General features: G+C 42.3%; 2 protein-coding genes across 4 annotated transcripts in view; one reads left to right on the forward strand and one right to left on the reverse strand.

Annotated features, from left to right (window-relative positions):
• The window catches only part of Chrm5 (cholinergic receptor muscarinic 5), a 61,899-nt gene extending 39,949 nt beyond the window's left edge, over window positions 1-21,950 (reverse strand). Inside the window, exon 1 of one of the 2 annotated variants that reach the window (XM_075961718.1) lies at window positions 21,004-21,950. The gene's annotated coding sequence lies outside the window, so the exon portion shown is untranslated. The remainder of the gene's footprint in view (window positions 1-21,003) is intronic. The other variant, XM_075961719.1, reaches the window with a different exon arrangement.
• The window catches only part of Aven (apoptosis and caspase activation inhibitor), a 142,679-nt gene that overhangs the window by 25,411 nt on the left and 93,762 nt on the right, over window positions 1-23,506 (forward strand). The gene's annotated exons all lie outside the window — the stretch shown is intronic.

Raw genomic sequence — 23,506 nt, forward strand, 5'->3', positions numbered from 1 at the left:
TTGTTCCTAATGCTCATTAATGGTCTGATAGTTTGTACGCAACAGAAAGGTTTGTTTTTAGTTTTATCTTCATATATTTCCAAAAGTACTATCCAGTTTGCTCAACACTGCTACTGTTATATTATAGTCTGTAATATAGACTTAAAATTTATGATTTTTATTTTATATGTATTGGTGTTTTCTCTACATGTATGTATGTGCACCACATGCATAGGCCAAGAGAGGGTATCAGATGCTCTGGAACTGGACTTATGGGTGGCTCTGAGCATCTGTGTAGGTTCTGGGAACTGAACCCAGGTCCTCTGCTAGAGCAGCCAGTGCTCTTAACCTCTGAGCCATGTCTTCAACTTCTAAAAATGTTTTTGCCACATCTATATATTTCTTTGTGTGCAGATGGGATAGGCACACCAGGAGCACGTGGAGGCCAGTGAATTATACTCTGTTCAGTGTCAACACTATCATCAGTTTTGGTAGCTGTGCTTTTTTCTTTTCCCAGTCCTCTGGGCCAGTGGGTGTCACAAGACACAAGATCACTGCTTGTGACTGCACAGTCTTTAAGTTCATTTTCGAGTTGAGTGTTGGTTTACTCAGATAATTAAGATTTTTTATAGTTATTTATTTATTTATTTATTATGTATACAATATTCTGTCTGTGTGTATGTCTGCAGGCCAGAAGAGGGCACCAGACCTCATTACAGATGATTTTGAGCCACCATGTGGTTGCCGGGAATTGAACTCAGGATCTTTGGAAGAGCAGGCAGTGCTCTTAACCACTGAGCCATCTCTCCAGCCCCTAGTTTTTTTTTTTTTATGTCAGAGTTTCTCTGTGTAGCTTTGTGGCACTTGCTCTGTAGACCAGGCTGGCGTGTGCCTCCTATGTACTGGGATTAAAGGTATGAGCCACTACAGCCCGGCTAATTATTCTTATTTCTAGTAAGAGAAAATTAGCAAGTCTTTTTTGGGTTTGACTTATATTCCAGATACCCTTCAGGCTGACAGGTGCCTACTTTAACCACACCGTCAAGTCTGGATGTTATCCTAACAGCATGTAGCACTTTCTTTTCAATCACTCCTGCCTCCTTTCTGCTTGGCTATAATACCTGCTTATTTTAGTAACTGTTCTATTTTTGTGAAGAGACACCATGACCAAGGCAACTCTTATAAAAGAAAGCATTTAATCGGGGCCTGCCTACGTTTTCAGACAGTTAGTCTATTATCATAATGGCAGGAAGCATGGCAGCATGCAGGTGGGCATGGTACTGGAGAAGTAGCTGAGAGCTTTACAGCCTGATCCTCACGCAGCAAGCAGGAGGGGGACGGGAGGGGAAAGAGAGAAGGGAGAAGAATTGGCACAGCTTTTTGAAACCTCAGAGCCCACCCCTAGTGACACACCTCCTTCGTCAAGGCCGTACCTCCTCATCTTCCCCCACAGCTCATCAAATCAACTGGGAACTAAGCTGTAAGTACATGAGCCTGTGGGGCCAGGCTTATTTCAAACACCACACTGCTCTTCTTCCCGTTAAAAAGATCACCAGGGGGCTGTGAAGATGGCTCAGTAGGAGAAGTGCTTGCTACACAGGCATGAGAATCTGAGTCTGGATCCTTACCATGCATATGAGAAACTGTGTGCTGGTGGGGGAAGTGGAGCTAGGAGAATGGCAGGGCCTGATGGCAAGCCATTTTAGCTTATTTAGTAAGCTCCATGACAGTGAGAGCTCTGCCCCAGGAAACAAGGGGCACGGCACTGGAGGATCAGCACCTGAAGTTGACCTCTGCCTCCATTCATATGCACACACATGTATATACACACTCGCACACATATGCATGTACACACATGTATACACACACTCGTACACACGTACATGTACACACATGTATATACACACTCTCACACATGTGCATGTACACACATGTATATATACACTTGCACACATGTGCATGTACACACATGTATACACACACTCGTACACATGTACATGTACACACATGTATACACACACTCGTACACATGTACATGTACACACATGTATATACACACTCGCACACATATGCATGTACACACATGTATATACACACTCGTACACATGTGCATGTACACACATGTATATACACACTTGCACACATGTGCATGTACACACATGTATATACACACTCGCACACATATGCATGTACACACATGTATATACACACTCGTACACATATGCATGTACACACATGTATATACACACTCGCACACATGTGCATGTACACACATGTGTATACACACTCGCACACATGTGCATGTACACACATGTATATACACACTCGCACACATATGCATGTACACACATGTATGTATACACTCGCACACATGTGCATGTACACACATGTATATACACACTCGCACACATGTGCATGTACACACATGTATATACACACTCGCACACATGTGCATGTACACACATGTATATACACACTTTCACACATGTTCATGTACACACATGTATATACACACTCGCACACATATGCATGTACACACATGTATGTATACACTCGCACACATGTGCATGTACACACATGTATATACACACTCGCACACATGTGCATGTACACACATGTATATACACACTCGCACACATGCATGTACACACATGTATGTATACACTCGCACACATGTGCATGTACACACATGTATATACACACTCGCACACATGTGCATGTACACACATGTATGTATACACTCGCACACATGTGCATGTACACACATGTATATACACACTCGCACACATGTGCATGTACACACATGTATATACACACTCGCACACATGTGCATGTACACACATGTATGTATACACTCGCACACATGTGCATGTACACACATGTATATACACACTCGCACACATGTGCATGTACACACATGTATATACACACTCGCACACATGTGCATGTACACACATGTATATACACACTCGCACACATATGCATGTACACACATGTATATACACACTCGCACACATGTGCATGTACACACATGTATATACACACTCGCACACATGTGCATGTACACACATGTATGTATACACTCGCACACATGTGCATGTACACACATGTATATACACACTCGCACACATGTGCATGTACACACATGTATATACACACTCGCACACATGTGCATGTACACACATGTATATACACACTCGCACACATATGCATGTACACACATGTATATACACACTCGTACACATGTGCATGTTGCACACACAAATAGTCATTATGTTTGTGGAGTAGAGGACAGAAATACACGGCTGTGGTCTTGCCGTGTTGAAGTTGGGGTTGATTTTCTTCTCTTTACTTGTTCTTGGGAGAGAAGAAAGAAAAAAAAAACAAGTGTGTTTCTGGAAAAGTTCCCTAAAAAGGTTGTTGTAGGATAGCTTTTGTAAAGAGTAAAAAAATGAATGAATTCAAAGGTTCTGGAAAGGCAGTTAACTTGACAGAAAAGAGTCACGTATTCCAGCGGAGACCTGCAGTGTAGGGTGGCTGTGCAGGCAGGAGGCAGGAGCCTGACTGAGAGCGGTTAGGTGATTGGAGTTCTGTTACAGACTCTGAGAGGGAAACTCATGGCCCCATCCTTAAACAGACAACTGAGTTAGAAATATCTAGTATTTGTTTTAATCTAGTACGGTTTGTGAGGATCATGTAGAATTATTTAACAAGATACAATGTGAGGAAGGCAAACTGCGAAGTATCTAATTTCTGACATCAGGTCATTAAAATGGGTATGCCAGAATCTACAGTATGGTGCAGATGTACAAAATCAGAATAAAAAAAAACAATGGTCACTATCTTGTTTTCTTTTTATATATAAGGTCAGGGGCGGAGGGAGGTTTACTGACTTGAAGCTTTGCAATTAATGAAGGTGACCCAAGGAACCTCAAGCTTAGCACAAGAAAAGCAGAATCTGTGGTGGGAGGTTTATCATGCTAAGCAAAAGAAGTTGAGCGGTAATTTAACAATGATGTCACATATATTTTAAGACATAAAGACAAAGACAAACAACCAAATGTGCATAACGAAAGTGCTGGGAATTCGCACGAGTGTCTGTGTGCATCTCACCCTTGGGTGTCGTTGGGAGTTGGGTATCATCCTTCTGGGACTCTTCTAGAGTGCATTTGATTGAGATGAGTTCAACTGTGGTCCTTTCCACTGTGTAGGCAAATACATTCTATTTTCCCGACCCCTTTTAACCTTTAATGGTTCTGTAACATCTTCAAACCAACATAGTGAGCGTTCTTAGCAATTTTAGGGTTAAAGTCATTAAGAAAGAGAGATATGTGCACATGGTACTGTGGGACCTGTGATGATAAGACACCTTAAGTGAACGAGATGATAGATGCTGCCATTTCCTCAACGCCTATCATGCAGACCCCATATGAAGTATCTAAGGCTCTTTTTCTGCTTCATTAAGCCTTAACGTTAATCAAGTATGGTAGATTTTGTTATCTCTGTGTGTGTTGAGGCCAAGCCTTAGCTGTAGCACAGTCAAAGAACAACTCATGCCAGTTAGTCCTTACCTATCATCAATGACTGAAATGTAAAAGTGTTCCATTCCCCTCAGGAGTGGTTTCTTGGATACACAGACAAGACCGACATACGTGACTCTATACCTTAACAGACACACACAGACTGGAAGTTAAGGGATGGGAAGGTATTCTGAGCAAATGGAAACACTGCCCACTCTGCCTGGCTTTGAATTGATCTATTTTGTCAGATAGCGAATAGCACCTCTTGGTCTCCTAGTTTTGTTTGCTCACAGTTCCTTTTCCTTTCCGTTTATTGGAAAGTTGTGCCTGGTTGTGATGTTGAGGGGCAGAGGCAATAGATAGATGGATCCTACTTTTTCATCTAATATGTTGGTCTGTGTTGGTCTGTGCTTTTTGATTAGGGAGTTGAGATCATAAATGTTCAGAGTTAGTATAAAGAGGTGTATATTAAAGAGATGTATATTAATATATTAATTACTGTCTTTTTTTTAAAGGTTTTGTAGCATTTAGTGCTTTCCTCCTTCTCACTTGCCTAACTGCGGTTCTAATATGAGTCATCCTTTCTTGTGGCTTTATGGGTGCGTTCATTTAGTTTTCTTCATTCTGAAGGATTCTTTCATATTTCTTCTGTGGAGCTGGTTTAGTGGTCATGAATTCCTTTAGTCTGTTCTTACTTTAGAAAGTTTTCCTTTGCTTTTAGATTACGACAGCTGGGTTTTCTGGGTATAGTTCTTTGGATTGGCAGTTGTGGCTTAGCGCTTTGAATACATCATTCCAAGCTCTCCTTGATTTTAGAGGTTTTTTTTTTTTTTGAGACATCTGCTGTTATTCTGGTGGGCCTACCTTTATATATGACATGGTGTTTCTCTGTTGCAATTTTCAGGGTACTTTGTTCTGTATTTTAGTGTTTTTAAAATCGTGTTATAACATAGGAAGGGCCCTTTCTGTATATTTGACATGCTAAATGCTTGCTGTTTAGGGCTTTGTACATGTTGAGCAAATGCTCTACCACTGAGCTACACATTCCAAGATCTTACTCAGTCTCTCTATTACTAATAATACCTAATACAATACAAATGCTATATAAATTGTTATTATACTGTTTTATTTAGGTAATAATAACAAGAAGGAAATGTCTGTATCTGTCCAGTACAAATGCAGCTCAAATTTTTGTTTTTGACCTATGGTTGGATACATCCATGACTGTTCAACCCGTAGGTAGGGAGAAGTAAATTTATGTTAAAGACCATCCACCATGATCAAGTAAGATTTTCCCTTAGGTCATAAAGTATGCTCACTACAATGGAACTCAGTGAATGGGATTCGTCATATTCATGGGACGGACAAACAGGACATGATCACCCTGTAGATATGGAAGAGACATTTGAGAGAAGTCTTTTCACTATGAAAACTTTCAACAAATTAGGTGTAGAAGGAATATTTCCCTATAAAAATTAAGGCCGTTTATGATAAACCCACAGCCAACTGTGAAATGTTTGAGGATTTCTTCCTAAGATCAGAGACAAGACAAGGATGGCCCCTCACAAGGGCTCCTGTTCCACACCGGAGTAATCAGAGACAAGGATGGCCTCTCACAAGGGCTCCTGTTCCACACCGGAGTAATCAGAGACAAGGATGGCCCCTCCCAAGGGCTCCTGTTCCACACCGGAGTAATCAGGGACAAGACAAGGATGGCCCCTCCCAAGGGCTCCTGTTCCACACCGGAGTAATCAGAGACAAGGATGGCCCCTCACAAGGGCTCCTGTTCCACACCGGAGTAATCAGAGACAAGGATGGCCCCTCACAAGGGCTCCTGTTCCACACCGGAGTAATCAGAGACAAGGATGGCCCCTCACAAGGGCTCCTGTTCCACACCGGAGTAATCAGAGACAAGACAAGGATGGCCCCTCACAAGGACTCCTGGTCCACACCGGAGTAATCAGAGACAAGACAAGGATGGCCCCTCACAAGGGCTCCTGTTCCACACCGGAGTAATCAGAGACAAGGATGGCCCCTCCCAAGGGCTCCTGTTCCACACCGGAGTAATCAGAGACAAGACAAGGATGGCCCCTCCCAAGGGCTCCTGTTCCACACCGGAGTAATCAGAGACAAGACAAGGATGGCCCCTCACAAGGGCTCCTGTTCCACACCGGAGTAATCAGAGACAAGGATGGCCCCTCCCAAGGGCTCCTGTTCCACACCGGAGTAATCAGAGACAAGACAAGGATGGCCCCTCCCAAGGGCTCCTGTTCCACACCGGAGTAATCAGAGACAAGACAAGGATGGCCCCTCACAAGGGCTCCTGGTCCACACCGGAGTAATCAGAGACAAGGATGGCCCCTCCCAAGGGCTCCTGTTCCACACCGGAGTAATCAGAGACAAGACAAGGATGGCCCCTCACAAGGGCTCCTGGTCCACACCGGAGTAATCAGAGACAAGGATGGCCCCTCACAAGGGCTCCTGGTCCACACCGGAGTAATCAGAGACAAGACAAGGATGGCCCCTCACAAGGACTCCTGGTCCACACCGGAGTAATCAGAGACAAGGATGGCCCCTCACAAGGGCTCCTGGTCCACACCGGAGTAATCAGAGACAAGGATGGCCCCTCCCAAGGGCTCCTGTTCCACACCGGAGTAATCAGAGACAAGACAAGGATGGCCCCTCCCAAGGGCTCCTGGTCCACACCGGAGTAATCAGGCAAGGACAGAGAAAGAGAAGGAAACCAAAGGGAAAGACAGAGTGAGATAGTCTCTGTAGACGACATGGTTTATAGGAGAAAATGCGGAAGTTTCATCAAAAACCTACAGTAAAGCCTTACCAGTTTTGCCATTTTAATGCTTAAAAGCAAGCAAACAAACCTCATAGTAATCAGTGAGCAAATGTAGGAAAGTTGCATGCAAGATCAACTTCTAATAGTAAACAGCATTTGAAAGCACCAAATAACCTTTTGAGAAAAGAGAGGACTGGGCACTCTGACTTTCCAGGAAGTGTTTGATAACAGGAAGTCAGATACCCAGGGAATCAGTTATCCCTGGGGAGCCTTTGCTTCCTAAACCAGTCCCCACAATTCTCTGAACAGCAGCAGACCCAGGAAGTCTCGGTGCCTGATGCTCTCACAGACCTGACGCCCATAGTATTACCCAGGGAGACAACTCCATAATGTAGCAGTTTGAAATTCTGGGCAGTTATGCAAGGTTATTCATACTGTCACATTTCATTGCAAATTTTTGTAAAGATTAAGCATTTTTATATAAACACCGAGCCATCTCACCAGCCCCAAAACATTATTGTTACTCTCTTCATTTAAACTGAAAAACCTGGGAAATGTGGATTTATTTCAGTCTTGACTTAGATTATTATGACAGAGGCACTCAGGAGCTCAAACACAAAATGAGTTTTTCTTGACTGCTGAGAATGATTAACTCAAGCAAGAAGATAATTGTGTGTTATAAGCCATGCATGCTAAGAGTCAAGCAGACTCATCTGCTTCCTCTTTTGTTGGGAAATTGATGAGATACCACTTTTCTTACTGTTGCTCACACTGCTTCCTAGCTTTCATATTCGGTTATCTCCCCCTGGCAATGTTGAGAGGATCCAGAGGAGATGCTGCTAAGGGCTGACAGAGAGCCATTACACAACTGCACCCAAGCTCAGAGTGACTCCAGGTGGCCACAGTGGCCTCCGCTTGATTGCTTTCTCCCCCTCCCCCATCCCAGGGTCTCCCTGTGTAGGCCTGGCCGTCCTGGAACTTGCTATGTAAGACCAAGTTGGTCTCCTAAGTCACAGAGATCTGCCTGACGCTGCCTCCTGAGTGCTGGGCTTAAAGGTGTGCTCTGCCATGCTCGCTTCCTTTTTAAAAACCTGTCTGAATTCTATGTTGGAAACCTTTTGACTGGAGGGTCTCATGGTATCATTTTCCGGTAAGCTGTATTTGGCTACAGGAGAGCTATGCTTTCCCACTCTATTTTGGAGTCCAGATGGCTGGTAATTTTCTTGCTCTTCTTTGTTTTCTTTGCATATAGTGTAAAGAGGACTTGGGGACGCATACTTTTCTGTACTTCTCTTAGAGCAGGAAGACGTTTTTGCTCTGGGGACAGTGAGAAGTAGGTAAAATTGGGGGGCAAGGTTCTCCTCAGAGCCTGCCCTCGTCTTCAAAACAATTTCCATTTTGTATTTAGGTTTTAAAAATTATTTTTATTAATGTAAATTTATTTGTTTTATGTGTATGGTTGTTTTGTCAGCATGTGTTCTGTGTACTACATGTATGCCTAGTATCCATGGAAGCCAGAAGAGGGTATCAGATTCTTGGAACTGGAGTTACAGATGGTTGTACACTTCTACATGAGTGCTTAGAAATTGAATCTGAATTCTCTATAAGAGCAGCCGGTGCTCTTAGCTGCTGAGCCATCTAGCTCTCTAGCCCATATGTTTTTTACTACCCATTGTGACCTACGAAGTTTCCTAGGTCCATTTGTGCTTTGCTTACTCTCAGGGTACCCTCCTAGAAACTCTTTATGTGTGTTAAATATTCAGTGCACGTTCCTGCTGTCAGTGGCCAGAGGTTGTTACCTGAGAGTTAATGCATCTGGACTGGTGTGTGGAGCAACACCAGAACATCCTTATGCAAATGAAACCACAGGGAGAGAGAAACCATTTTAGCAGGCTGTGTCCGTTCAGGCTTGTCAAGTTAAGTCATTCCCAATGGAATGATGTTGGAGGGTATGCTGTTAACAGAACAATAAGAAATCCAGTCTGTGTGGGAGTGTGTGCCTGTCAGCTAGATACTATAGCTTCTAAATAAGAATCGGCTGCTGCTTAGTTTACCTGCATCTTTAGCTGAGCATGCTTGATTGCCGTGTACCTCATCTTTGCTCCCCCTGGTTGCTGACAGCCACACTAGTTTACTGTGGCATCATTTTGAAGAGCGGCATTAATATAGTTAGGAAGTCTAAATCGTTTCCATTTTTATTCTTACTCTTGTTTTCTTTTGGAGTTTGAAATTATAGTGAGAAAGTGGGCTGCATTTTGTTTTGAAAACTGGAGAACAGACAGTTAAACAGCATCATTACATGGTGTCTTCATGGCTAGAGAAGCTGCTGTTCTGGGTGGACTCTTTTAATGCCAACCTTGGGCCTCTTGAGTGGATCTCGCTCTGCCGTTCAGTAGGTGGAAGGAATTGCTGGAGGAAAGACGCGCAAGCACATGGGTTGCTTTTCTCTTGACCGCAGAGTACCTGCTTCTTCCCGCACGTGTCCCTTAGACTGCGGAGGGCGGCACTTTGCTCTTTGTTGTGCAATGTCCATGCGCTTTGAGTCATGGTCTTCCTTCCCTCATTCTTCAGTGTCATAGAGTGTTCATCTCATGTCCAGTCTCAGCCATCTTTTGGGCAAAACTTTCACTTTTTTAGACCGGAGAACTGAAGCACATAAGGGTTGCAGTTTAACTCAGGGACGCAGGTATTTGTGGGAGATAAGATGCTCAAAGAATTTTCTTGGCTGTAGTCACCCATTTGAATTTCAATGTTTTCCTTTTAGAATGGCTTTAGGAATTGAGTCCTTTTTGGTTTTGTCCTTTGTGGTGAGCTACAAAAATGTTATAAGCATATATACATATACACATATGATTACATAGTTTTTTTTCCTGAGACAGTTTTACTCTGTAGCCCAGGCTAGCTGGGAATTAACTATGTAGTCTCAACTAGATTTGAACTTGGTAATTCTTTTGCCTTGGATTCTCAAATATTGGTATTGCTGGTATAAACAAATTTTTTTTCAGGGTTACATTTTCCTCAGACCAATTAGGAACCGGTTTGTCCAGTATAGGTTTCATTTCTACTTTTAAAATATACTTCTTTTGTGTTTTTTTAAAACTGCTAGTCCTGTGCCTATGTTAGGTTTGTCCTAGTGCATGATGGGAGCATGCTCAGAGCGAGCTTAGGAAATACTGCCAGTTCTGAGTGTCACTTTTTCACAATAGACAGCCTTCATTGGGCCTCTTTGAGTTTTAAACAGGCATAGTGAATTTTGAAATAGTCCTTTCTAACATGAACTTGGATGTGTTACAGAGAAGACTTAAGTTATATCAAGAGCCCATCACAGGAAACAAGACTATAGAAGAGAATATATGATTTTCTATTTGCAGAAATTGTCAAAGATTTTCAAAGCTCAGTTTCCCAGATTTGGGTATAGAACTTCTATGAGAAGACAGGCATGAACCACCCTTGCTTTCAAAATGTCTCAAAGGGGAGAGAGGGTGCCAGCTGTGCTCCGTGTGGCCACCGAGCTGGGGTGAGCAGCTTCCCAGCTGAGCATGCAGAGCGTGTGTATGTTAGAATGGGCTGTGATGCGTGGTATCTAAGGGAGGAGGTGAGGCGCAGTGGAGAATCTGTTTCAGGCTGTTTCACCTTCTCATCTCTGAAAGTGTTGATCAGATGTGCGTTCGGTGGTAGCAACTCATGAAAATCAGGTCACCTTTCGGGAGAGCGGCAGAGCTGTTTTGAAGGAAATGTCAGTAGTTGAGCCTTTTGTGTTTCCTTGAATTGAAGCGGTGGAGGTCATTGTTCAAGGTGTTTCTAAAGAGGGTAGTAGGTAAGTTTTCTGCCGTCAAGAGGGAAGAGGTGGATATTTTCCACTTTACTCTCCTGAGAACCCACTTGAGCCCACAGTTATCTTTTCTATACAGCGTATTAGCCATGTCATAAGCAGTTGATATTGCTGTGACCATGAACGTAGGCATTTTATGAGTGTATATTAATTGTATATAATAATGGATCTCATTGGCATTTCATATGTACATTTAAATGCATTTGATCACATTTACCACCCCCAGTATCCACTACTGTTCCCTCTCCATCACTGATTGCTTTTGCCAACTATTCTTCCTTATACTTTCATGAATTTTCTTTCTCTTTCCCCCTCTATCCCCTTTTTCCCCTTCTTTTTCTTGTGTATGAGTGCATGTGTGTGTGAATTAATGGGTTTAATTAGGGCTGCTAAGAGTGGCAAGGGTGAAGGGTTGTTTACAGGAACGTGGGCACTTTACAAACTGTTACATCACTAAAGAAAAGGTCTTCCTTCACCAAGCAATCACTGACTACCTATAGAAACTCAGGCACAAGTGCAGCCCTCATGGACCCCTCCCCACTAGCTACCATTTATTACCTATAAATATTCGGAGATGGATCTAACCTTCCTTTTGTTGTTTTGAGAAGGGTCTAATGTAGACAGGGTGGACCATTAGAGGATTAAGATCTAGCATGAGCTGCAGGCCCTGTCCTCCAGCTTCTGCTGCAGTGTCTGGGATTCCAGGTGAGTCTGTCTCTAGCACCCCATGTTGGGTGGTGTTGGAAATGAAGCCCAGGGCATCTGGTTTGCTAAGCTGGCTCTCTACCAACTGTGTTACACCCACCAGCACCTAAATCTTCAGGGAAGGGTGACAGCTTCGCCGTGACAGCTTGTTGATGGGTCCATTTTTGTATAGGATTTAAATGTTTTTAAAAACAATTTATCTTTATTCTATATGTATTGGTGTTTTGCCTGCATGCATGTGTGATGATGGCAGATCTCCTAGAGCTGGAGTTACAGACAGTTGTGAGCTGCCATGTGGGTGCTGGGAATTGAACTCAGGTCCTCTGGAAGAACACCTAGTGTTCTTAACCATTGAGCCATTTCTCCAGCCCCCTAAAATTTTTTTATTGGGCTATATGTTTTTCTCCGCTCCCCTCCTTTCTTTTCCCCTCCCCTTCTGCCTTCTTCCATGGTAAGAAGGCATGCATTGGGCATGATCCCAATTTTCTCAGGAGATCTTGTCTTTTTCTACTTCCCATGTAGATTTCATCCATGTATGCCTCTTTTAGGGTCCTCATTGTTGTCTAGGTTCTCTGGGATTGTGAATTGTAGGCTGATTTTTATTTGCTTTATGTCTAAAAGCCACTTATGAGTGAGTACATATGATATTTGTCTTTCTGGGTCTGGGTTATCTCACTTAATATGATGTTTTCTAGATCCATCCATTTGCCCATAAATTTCAAGATGTTATTATTTTTTTCTGCTGTGTAGTACTCCATTGTGTAAATGTACCACATTTTCCTTATCCATTCTTTAGTTGAGGGGCATTTAGGTTGTTTCCAGGTTCTGGCTATGACAAACAATGCAGCTATGAACATAGTTGAGCACATGTCCTTGTGGTACAGTCCTTTGGATAGATACCCAAAAGTGGTATTGCTGGGTTCTGAGGTAGGTTGTTTCCTAATTTTCTGAGAAATCGCCACACTGATCTCCGAAGTGGCTGTTGTACAGGATTTTGCAGGTAACCGTAGCTACTGTGAGTTTGTAGCTGAAACAGCCATGCCATTCCTGAAAGGCAGTGTTCCATATCCCACCCCTTCCTCCATCACATCTGCCCTCTCCTCTGTGATGTTGTCAGAGTCGTGAAGGTGGTGACGTAGATGTCCTGTAAGGCTGAGCATTGAGCAGTCACTTTTTTCTCATTGCTTTGCCCAGTTTAGGCGTCTCCTTTCTGTGTAAGAATGGCTGTGGGGAGTTGATTTCCTTCTCAAGAGATCCTGTAATATTGGTTGTTTTTCCTGTCTATAGTATATTATACTACTAGAGCCTTGCTCAGAAGTGGGAGGAGAGAGCATAGTAAAGAAAATAACCCATGAGTCCACTGTCTAGAACATTTGCTTCAAAAGTTCAGTTGGCAGTCTGAGAAAGAAAAGATAAGTTTAAAAAAATCTTTTTCCTGGTACTTATATTTGTTGGTAATGCAGATGGTTGTATATTTATGGCTGTAACAGGTCAGTCTGATTCTTAACCCCCACCCTTTTTAAAAATTGTTTTGAGAAGGGTTTCACTGTGTAACAGATCTGGCTGTCCTGGAACTTGCTCTGTAGACCAGGCTGTCCCCAAACTCACAGAGATCCGCCTGCCTCTGCCTCCTAAGTGCTGGGATTAAAGGCGTGCACCACCACTGCCAGGCTCTGAAACACCTTTATGAGTATAAAATTATAAGGAATTTGTAATAATTTTTAGAGAACCTTACAGAAAGGTGTGCTGGCCTCTGGAGCTGTTCTCTCCATCTCGATTTTATGGCTGTCTTACAAAAGTGTAACTGCACAGGCGTCTGCTGTCATTTTGGAATCATTCAAAGTAAAATACAGCAGAATCTCAAGCACATATATTAAAACACACCTTTCGGAAAATGAAGAAAATACTGGTTACTTTGAACACTGTGTTTGTGTGTTCATGTACATGTTAAGGTGCATGTATATGTGCATGCACGTGGAAGCCAGAGGACAGCCCTGGATGTTGTTACATGAGTGTGGTTTGCTTTATTTTGGTACAGGGTCTCTCAGTGGCCTGGAGCTCACCGATTAAGGTAGGTGGGTTTTCTAGTGAGTAAGGCCCAGGTACCATTGTCTGCTGCCTCCTCAGTGGCTTACAAGTGTGTGCCATCATTTCTGGAATTTTTTTAGTGTGGGTGTAGGGATTGGATTAAGTTTTGGCTGTCTGCACTTTACTGATTGATCTATCTCCTCAGCTAGGAAGACTAGTTTTAAACTGGGATTCGTTTGGTAACAATTATAACAACTCCTCAATGAACAGAGTTGTCCTGGAGAAGGGTACTGAACAGAAAGGAATAAACTGTCATATAACTAAAATATAATATAAAAGCAATCTAAGTAATGTCAAATATAATAATCTATAATAAAAACACAATATCAAAATATAATTAAATCAAATACAATCAAATAATCAAATATAATAATAAAAAATTTCTTTTGCGTAGGAGCTCAGAATTTCTGCTCTTTTTCGAGACAGTATCTCATATAACTCAGGGGCCTAGAGCTTTCTTTACAGCTGAAGGTAACCCTGAACTTCATATCCTTCAGTTTGTATATCCCTAGTGCTGAGGTTCCAGGTGTGGGCTACCAAGCCTTGCTGATGGGTCGTAGCAGGTCCTGGGCATCCAATGCAGTACTGTGTGTGCATAGGCGAGCGCTCACTCACATGTAGCCCTGGCTGACTCTGCTTCCTGCATTCTGGAATTACTTATTCCCTCCTTTTAAAGTTAACTTTATAATACACTACAATATTCAGTTACACTGAAGCTCAGATTTGAGAATTCAGACTCTGTCTTACTTTTATAGTCTGTAAGTTACTGACCCCATAGGTCTGGAATCAGCTGAGGATAATAAAATGATTAGTGAATGTTAAGGAAAGAGTTTTTGAAAAGGTCCTCCTTATTGGTATTTCCAACAATTCTCTTGGTTTCTCACACTTCATTCTGAAACATTTTATGGCAAGATCTTACTGTTTTATTTCCATGCTTGACTTTCTGATTACACATGGTAGAATTTACTGAGACTTTGTTCATTTTATTTACTTCCAGCATACTTCACCCAATCCAAATTATAGTTGTTTAAAATAAGCTTTAAATCTATTTGAATCCTGGGTCTTAGTTGCTTTATCAGTGCTGAGGGAACAGAATAACTGTGTGGCGTGCTATTATGTCTAGGCAATGATGGTTTGCAGCCTGTATCCTCTTAGGCTAGAAAATACTGTTGATTCATATGACTCAAAGGAGTTATTGTGGATTGGTTCTTGACAGTGTCTGTTTGGAATAAAAAACATGTAAAATAGAGAGTACCTTTGTGAGTCCTCTAGATGGCAGAACAATTACAACATATATACATTAGGAAGCATCCAGGAAGAGCATGGGAGAGATGGCGAAAGCGGGAGCCCTACAGGCTCTCGCCTTTCTATCTCCGAGAAGATCTAGTTTTATATGCATTCTATATAGACATTTTACCCAAGATATTCCTTGCAGGAGTGTAACTTAAAATAGAGTGTTACAAATCTGTGCACACAAACATCAAACTGCAGACTTGGTGAAGACCACTTATCTGGTCATTTCTTCACTGCAGCTACCTCTACCGTAGCACCCAGGGTGAGTTCTGAAGCAGTACCAGCTTGTGCTTGCCTTCATTTCCATCACAGCACAGGCTTTTGCCATTGCCTCTACTTATATAGAAACCACCACTGTTGGCATAGATTTAGCTGATGGGAAATCCCGAGCTTCTGGTGATGCTGGCTCGCAAACTCAGAAAGATGTTACTTAGATACTTGAGCAGCATCTAAGGGTGAAAGGGAAAGGGGCAATAAATGTAAGAGTTCAAGGATGTGACTTTTCTCTGCTCTCACCATCTGATAGCTGATGTCACTATCTCTTCAGTTTCTGTGTTTTATCTTTTCTCATTTTGTGTATGAGTGTTTGCCTGCACGCGTGTCTGTGTACTACATGTGTACCTGGTGACATGGAGGCCAGGAGAGGGCATCAGAGCCCCTAGATCTGGAGTTGCAGAGAGTTGTAGTCTACCATGTGGGTGCTGGGTATGGGACCTGTTCCTCTGGAAGAGCAGCAAGTGCTCTGAAGTCTGGAGCCTTCTCCCGAGGCCCTATCTCTTCAGTTTCTTTTGCAAAATGTTTGTCCACAGTTTCCTGTAATTACCTTTTAACAACAAAAACAATTGAAATAGTCCTTTGGGACTATTGATTTTCCTGGATTTCAGCGTAGTGCGGAAAATTTGGTTTCCGTATTTCAAGTAGAGCAGAAATATAAGGATAGCTATGCTGCATTATATTTTCTCATTTGCTAATAGTTTCCTTGGTGGGTATGATTTCTACATATCTTCTATTTCAGTACAAGTGCTCTAAAAGACCATCATACTGAGACTTTACTGAGTAAACTACTTGCCCTCTTACTAGTGAAGGAAACTTAAGTATATTCAGGATCACTGGTTTTTTTGCCCATTTGAGACTGTTCTTGAGAATGTACCAGTAGAATATATTTTCATATTCATTGAGCACACCCACTAATTAATTATTTCTGAGCATACTTGAAAATAGACAGTGGGTATGATCATTCTTCTTGTGGCCCTTACCCATAAGTAACGCAGAGTTTCCTAGACAAGACAAACATGCATTTTCAGTGATACCTGACAAAGTCTTATGGGAGAAGCAGTATCAAAGGGCTGTGGACGTTTCTAGCCATGAATGGCTTTTCTATAGGTGTTGCAAGTTCCCAGAAAGTACCACACATAGATGACTGTCCTTGTAAGAGTATGTAACAGATAAGAGATTAGTATCAGAGGAGTGCCCCATACAAACCAAGACCTTAATTGTGCATCAGCCAGCTTCTTTGGGTTATTGTTCTAGAAAGTTCAAGGTTTTTATGAGAGTAATTGAGCTGCACATTGTCTTGTTTTGCTGTTCAAAGAGCTCAGGATTTGATGCTCTATTTCTATAGTGATAAGTAGGAAGGCCCACATACTCTGACAGCAGCAGCATGGCATTGCACGAGAGAACTATAAAAACATTTTCTGATTGATCTGGATTCTTGAGTTATTTGACTAATATATCATGTTATGTGAAAAATAGAGAATGTCAGGATTGTCCAACTGTTCAATAATACAGTGTAATTAATCACTACATAGGGACAGATATGTGCTTTTACAATCTTGTCACGTTCTGTCATTTCCAGCAAAAGGTGTAACCATAAATAATGAGCTTGGCTTGTAGTCATGTGTGGAGATGTTATTGCTTTGTGTGTAATATTTGTATATGTTTTATACCTAAGAGGCCATAAAGATGACTAGGATTTTGAGCTGGGGAAATTGCTATTAGTCTAAACACCTGTGTTTGTGGAAGAACTGTCTGGTCTGTCATTGTCATTTGAAGTTAGCTGCAGTTACAACCAAAGATGATAACATGAGGGAGGATGGTCATGTGTGTATATGTGTTGACAAGAGACACTCTTGTCATCATTTCCGTTGTTGAGCTCTGACTTATAATTCCTGAACTTCTTTTATATATTTTTTTGCAAATTTGTGTTGAAGGATGCTCAACATTAGTATTTTTACTAATGAAGGAGATTCTCTCTTAAGGAATTCTTGTTTTCTTAGAAGGGTGTTAACTAGGCCTTCTCCCTCTCAGGCTCCCACACTAGTTTGAACGTCCCACACTAATTCCCCTGGGCTCCACCTGAGAATATATACTTGGGACTCTCTCAGTGAGAGGCACCGTTTTTCCCATCTGAGGTCTATTGACAGCTTTTCTTATGTTTTTCTGAGCAGCCTTGATGTCCCCAGTTGCACTGGGAGCAGTCTTGCCCCCGAGTCTTGTCTTTTCTCACTCCTGCTTTACTAATGTCCCTGGCTTGCTTACCAGAATTTCTTCTATCTCATTTTATCCTCATCTGAGAAATTAGGTGACGTGATGTTTACACCCCCATGATGTTTCAAGTGATCAGTGAGGTGAACTGTGAAGTGGTCCTTTTGTCCTGCACAGTGGATACTGTAGAGTGACAGGTACCGGGGAAGCATTTACTTTCCCTGATTCCGTCCCTGCGTGGATCTTTCTGGTGTCTCAGTGACTTGAGATGAGTATGCTCGCAGCTCTTTGGCATCTAGCTCCCCTGAAAGGGTATAATCACATTTGATATCAGCCAAGTCCCCAGTCATAGACCATGATGTCACAAACCAAAGATCATTTTCTCCCAGCAGGAACAAGCTGAAGAGGAGGAGAATGTCCATGACAAGTTACATCTTTATTAAAACTCAGTCACTTCTTAAAGAAAATGAACCATAAGGCACTTCCTACAGAAGTCCTACTAAAAAATACCCATTGTGTTAAGCAGAACACTGCATTCACCGCTATACTACAGTGAAAAGTTGTTTTAAAAATTAAAAACTTAAAGTTATAGAAATGTACCTAAGCAGATACACACTTAAACACTTAAAATAGGGCTTCTTGATAAGATAAATGCTAATATATTAACTTGAATTTTATATATATTCCCAATTTTGAAATGGTAAAATGACTTCCTTTTAAAGACTGGTATAATATCAGGGACACTTGGTGGAAGAGCTTCATTTTGACCTTTGTACCTATTTTTCTTATAGTTTAAACAGGAAGCTTATAGGGTATTGTAAACGGGAGTTTGGAGGGTATAAATGGCAGGATCTAAGATAAAGGATAACAGATGTCACTATTAAGGATATGATAGCCAAAACATTTACCTCATAGCTTATTGAATCACAGAAACAATAGTAGTCATTGACTAGTCCCCAAGATTCAAAATCTCATAAATTGTTAAATCTACTGATAGTAAGGAAAATTCCCATGAATAATCTCAGTCTTAAGGTACTCACTCTAAAACCCCTTACATGGGGCTGCCATGATGGCTCAGTGAACAGAGGCATTTGCCATGTAAACCTGGCATCTTGTGTTCAATCCCACATACAGGTAGGAGGAGACAACTAACTCCACAGAGTTTCCTCTGACTCTCCATGTACGGTGTGGCCCACCTACCCACCCACACACCACTCTCTCTGTCTGTCTCTGTCTCTCTTTGTCTCTGTTCTCTGTCTCTGTCTGTCTCACACCACACCTCCAATTGGAAAAACTAAACCTGCTGGGCGTGGTGGCACATGCCCACAGGCAGGCAGATCTTGAGTGAGGCTAGTCTGTTCTAAAGAGTGAGCTCCAGACAGCGAGGGCTATACAGAGAAACCCTGTCTCAAAAAAAAAAAAGATAAAATAAAATAATAAAAAGCTAAACTCTACCCATTTGTGCCTGTACTATGCTAAAGCTAATGGTGCTATTATCTTTTTAGTACATTGGTACCTGTCGATTGTTCCGAATTCCGACATCTTTTTTGGAAGCTGTTGCTGAGGACGACATAGCTTTCTGAATGGGTTATTATAGATAGGAGAGAAAGTGAAGGCTCACTGGGACTGATGCTGTCAGAGACTAACTTAAGAGTTGGTATTTGGTGTCTGTCTGTCCATCCATTGTCACTGAAGGATAAGCTATGGAAGGAAGCAAAGTCCCTGAGAAGTGGTACGTGAATCTTCCTCATAACAGTGAGTAAATAAAATACAGGGACATTATCTTCCATCCCCTTCCATCCTGCACAGAGTTGTAAATTTTTTCCTCTAGGTAATTAAAATTTTAAATTACGATTTGAAATATTATTTGGTATTTTTCACTTAAAATGCATTTTCTTGAAGCATGTCAGTCTATAAAATAAGGTGGAAATGGATGAAAAGAACCTTTAAGGATTCAATGAGTCTCGGCTGTTGGGGGAAAAGCAAGAAGCCAGCACTTTAGTTAGGCTGTTATGTAAATGACAGTCACGTTGCTGTCTGTATTGGAACCACGGCTTGCCTTTGTCACTGGAAAATGACAAGTGAGGGTCTATACTGACTTCAGATGCAAAAGATATGTGACGTTTAAGGTATTGTATGCAATGTCCTGAAGAGAGTCAGAGGAGTCGGGTGTCCCACTATCTTAGTTAAGAACTGAAAACCAAGAGTTGAATGAAATGGAAGAGTTTTCCTCCTTGCTATTACTTTGTGCTGGGGATGGAACTCAGGCCCTAGATAGGCCAGGCCAGTGGCCCTGTCTGCTCAGGAGCTCCCCGGTGCTCATGTTTGTTTTCAGAGTAACAACTTTGATGGTTTTTCTTGGATTAGCGAATTTCTTTAGTTAGGTGTGGTATGCATTTGTTGTTTTTCTTATCCCCACCCTGCCAAGCTAATAGAAATAGGAGTGTTGGACGGCATTTTGTGAGATTTTTGAACCTGATTTTTCAGTTGAACTTAGCACAGTTACTTCATAGCCATGATGTTTGAGGGAAGTAATTAAGATGGCATCAGGTGAAGGAAGCTGTGGATTGATCCCTTTCTGTGCTCTCTACACCCAGAGTCTCTGTAGAAGCCTCATGCTGCATGGGCAGTCTCTCCAAGACCCTGTACCCATAACATTCTCCACGGCTTTGCTAGTCCTTTGCATTTTTTAGTTTGGGCCACTAGCCTGGATGGAAAATTCGGAAGATTTAATGTGCCAGACTTCTTTTTGTTCTGTTCTTAAATGTCATTTGCTCTGCTCTAAAATATCCTGCTATCTTTGGGATAAATTCACCCCACCAGAGATTGTCTACATCAGTGTGAATGAGAGTGACATCACAGTTTAGGGTTTTTGGTGTGCTAAGAATTAAAATCAGCCTGTGAGCCTTTGAAAAACCTGGACAGCAATGTTGCTAACCATGCCTGTGAATCCCTCCTTTCCCCAGGCAAGCTTGGTGACACCTTCTGCGGGTGCCTCCTAGGCAGCATTCTGGACTCCTCTCAGGCTTTCAAGCTACTAAATAAAATTATAATTCTAAAAACATGAAGAAAATGATGGGACCATTCAGTGAAAAATGAATGGGATCTGCAAGCCATTTGATTGTCGAGTTGTGAGTGACTAGCATGCAGCCTAAGTAGAAACAGGTGTTTACCTCAGAAGGTTCCAATCAGCATAAAGCCTAAGAAATGGAGAACCACATGCAATTCAGACCTCCTGGCTCGCCCACTGCAGTAGTAGGGTTCATTCCAGCAGCCAAGCTATGAATTAATGTTATTAAATCGAATCTTACCTGGTAGCAGTTGGCTGAAGCTCAGTAAGGAGTGGTAAGCTCTCATACTCCAAATGCCTCCTCGACTGTGCTGTGGTGATCTCTTTCACCCATGTGTCTTATTTCTTGCAGCATCTCCGAGGCCCACTAATCCTGTGCTGTTAGTAAGGACAGCTCACAGCAAGGCAGACTCCATTTGGATAGGATTATGGAAATCAAAGGGTGAATTTTGCCTTTATCAAATAACAGCAGTTGATCTGACCACAGTGCTCAGAACTTACTAAAAATTCTTGGCTCTCTCGGCCGTGAGAAACCCTGCTTACTCCTGCAGATGGTTCATGCACTGGAAAAGTTGTGCTCACCTGTAATTCAGAATTGCAAACGTCCCCAAGTCACGCTGCTTTAATGCTGGTGTGTTTTCCAGAAGCGCGGATGTTCCGTAGCACCTTCTGCTTCCCTTGGCTTTCTCCCGGACAACTTTCCGTCCTCAGCCTCCTGTCTGCAGAGGTGAAGAATTTCCTCTCTCCCCGGTGCTTCTGTTAACACGTTGCTCTAGTGGTTTCTGAGTGGTGAGGGGAAAATCCGAAAGGAAGAGCAGCTTTATCGTATCCCAGACACCGAACATGAATGAAGCGCTGATGGGATCGCTCAAACCAGACAGCCAAGTGGTGTGATGCTGCTTTCATACATAATGAACCTGCTAATTACTCCTCCCGATGGCCAGCGCAGCGCCCGGCAGGACGAGAGAAGGAGCAGAGGGGCGTGTGCTGTTCACTGGGTGCTCTCTGAACAGCTTGCCACTGAGGAGGGAATCCAGGGGAGGCTGCAGCTCTGTGGTGTGATCAGGTAGACCAGGCAAGTTATTTTGACAGACAGTTAAATGACGTATTTTGGAAGGAAGAAGAGAGAGCTTAGCTTAGCAAGAGGTAGCTGGAATGCAGTTCCCGGATGTCTTACGGATGGCATCCCTAATGCTGGAAACATTTTCTGCCTTTGCCCTGCAGGATTGCAGAGGTTCTGTCCAGCTGTGTGGTTGTCATGTAGTTTTCTCCAGTGAAAGAGAACTTTTCAGAGGTCTTAGGTGGAAAACATGTCCTGGGAGTTTTAAAAGCGGTGGCAGGGAAAGGCTGTTCTTTCCTTAATAAAAGACGCATTTGTTTTTATACATCTTTTGGGCACATGCGTGTTTTTGCTTCGGAATAAAGCATTACAAATCACTTGGTATACAATGAATGATCTACCAGTTTTCTTAAACCACATGAATTTCTGATCAGCTATATAAAGTATATATATAAAATGCCAGTTTCATATTTTTTGTACTTTGGTTGTTAAATCTGGCAAGGGCCTTTCACCCACGTCTCACTGAAGCCCTTTAGGACTGTGACTAGCCACTAGGGTGTTTTGAAACATTTTAATTGTTGAAGACTTCAAACTTGGACAAAGGTGAAAGGAAATACATCAGCTCCCTATAGACCCACTGCCCTGATTCAGTAGCTGCTGGTATTTTTTTCTTTATTGAAATACTTTAAAGGAAATTTCATTTCTTTCTGCTCAACTACGTATAGTTTAAAACTTCCCGAACCCTTTTCAGATGGTCTCTGTGGTCACCCACTAGCCACTCTCCTAGAAATTCCTTCTTTCTCAGAACTATCTCTTTTCATAGCGTTTCTCAAGTGAGAATCCGAAGTGTACACTCAAACTTAGTTGTCAAGCGTTAGAAACTTAAATCCTGACCAAAATAACTACATATGGGAAAGAAGTAATTTTGATTTCATGGTATCTTTCATGCTAATTTCTAGCATGAGTGTACAAGAGAAAGTGTCTCTAGGACTTTCTTGAACCCTTCCCCGCTTAACACAGATGCCATAATACTAAAAAGAATTGAATTTTTGGGGCACGGAGAGATGGTTCAGTGGCTAAGAGTATGCGTTGCTCTTACGGGGGACCTGAGCACCCATGTTGGACAGCTCACAACTACCTGTAACTCCAGCTCTAGGGGACCTGGCACACTCTGGTATTCATGAGGACCAGAGATGAGGCACCACACACCTTTCTCGTGTCTAGTGCTTTTCCGTCAATCTCACTTCCCACACCTGTGAACACCTAATTAGACAGCATTTGATTGTCCGCTTCGCTTTTCCAGGAATGCAGGGGCATGAGGCTTGGGCAAGCTGTGTGCTACTCCTCCTTTGCTGACGTTTATTCTCATTCAGATTCTTCCTCTCCTCTCATTTCATCTCCTTAAGTGGCTGGATGAATGGGAAATGAGAAGGTGAAATATGGGGAACCATTAAAAGAACATGGGCGGAAATTGTTTTTCTTCTGTGTCCACCTGGGCTTAAAGCCAATGCTGCGGGCTTCTCGTTATGGGATGCCCCTCTTGCGAGGTGCTCATAAATCTTTGGTAACACACTGCCAAGGTCCTCAACTCTGTTGTTATGGTGTGAATGCTTACTAACTTTGTGTAGCATTTTTATATGATCTCTGTCATGCCTTATCTCTTGTTAAATAAGGTTGTATGTGA

The sequence above is a fragment of the Microtus pennsylvanicus genome, chromosome 2, assembly GCF_037038515.1.
Source record: "Microtus pennsylvanicus isolate mMicPen1 chromosome 2, mMicPen1.hap1, whole genome shotgun sequence".
In the NCBI taxonomy this organism is placed as follows: Eukaryota; Metazoa; Chordata; class Mammalia; order Rodentia; family Cricetidae; genus Microtus; species Microtus pennsylvanicus.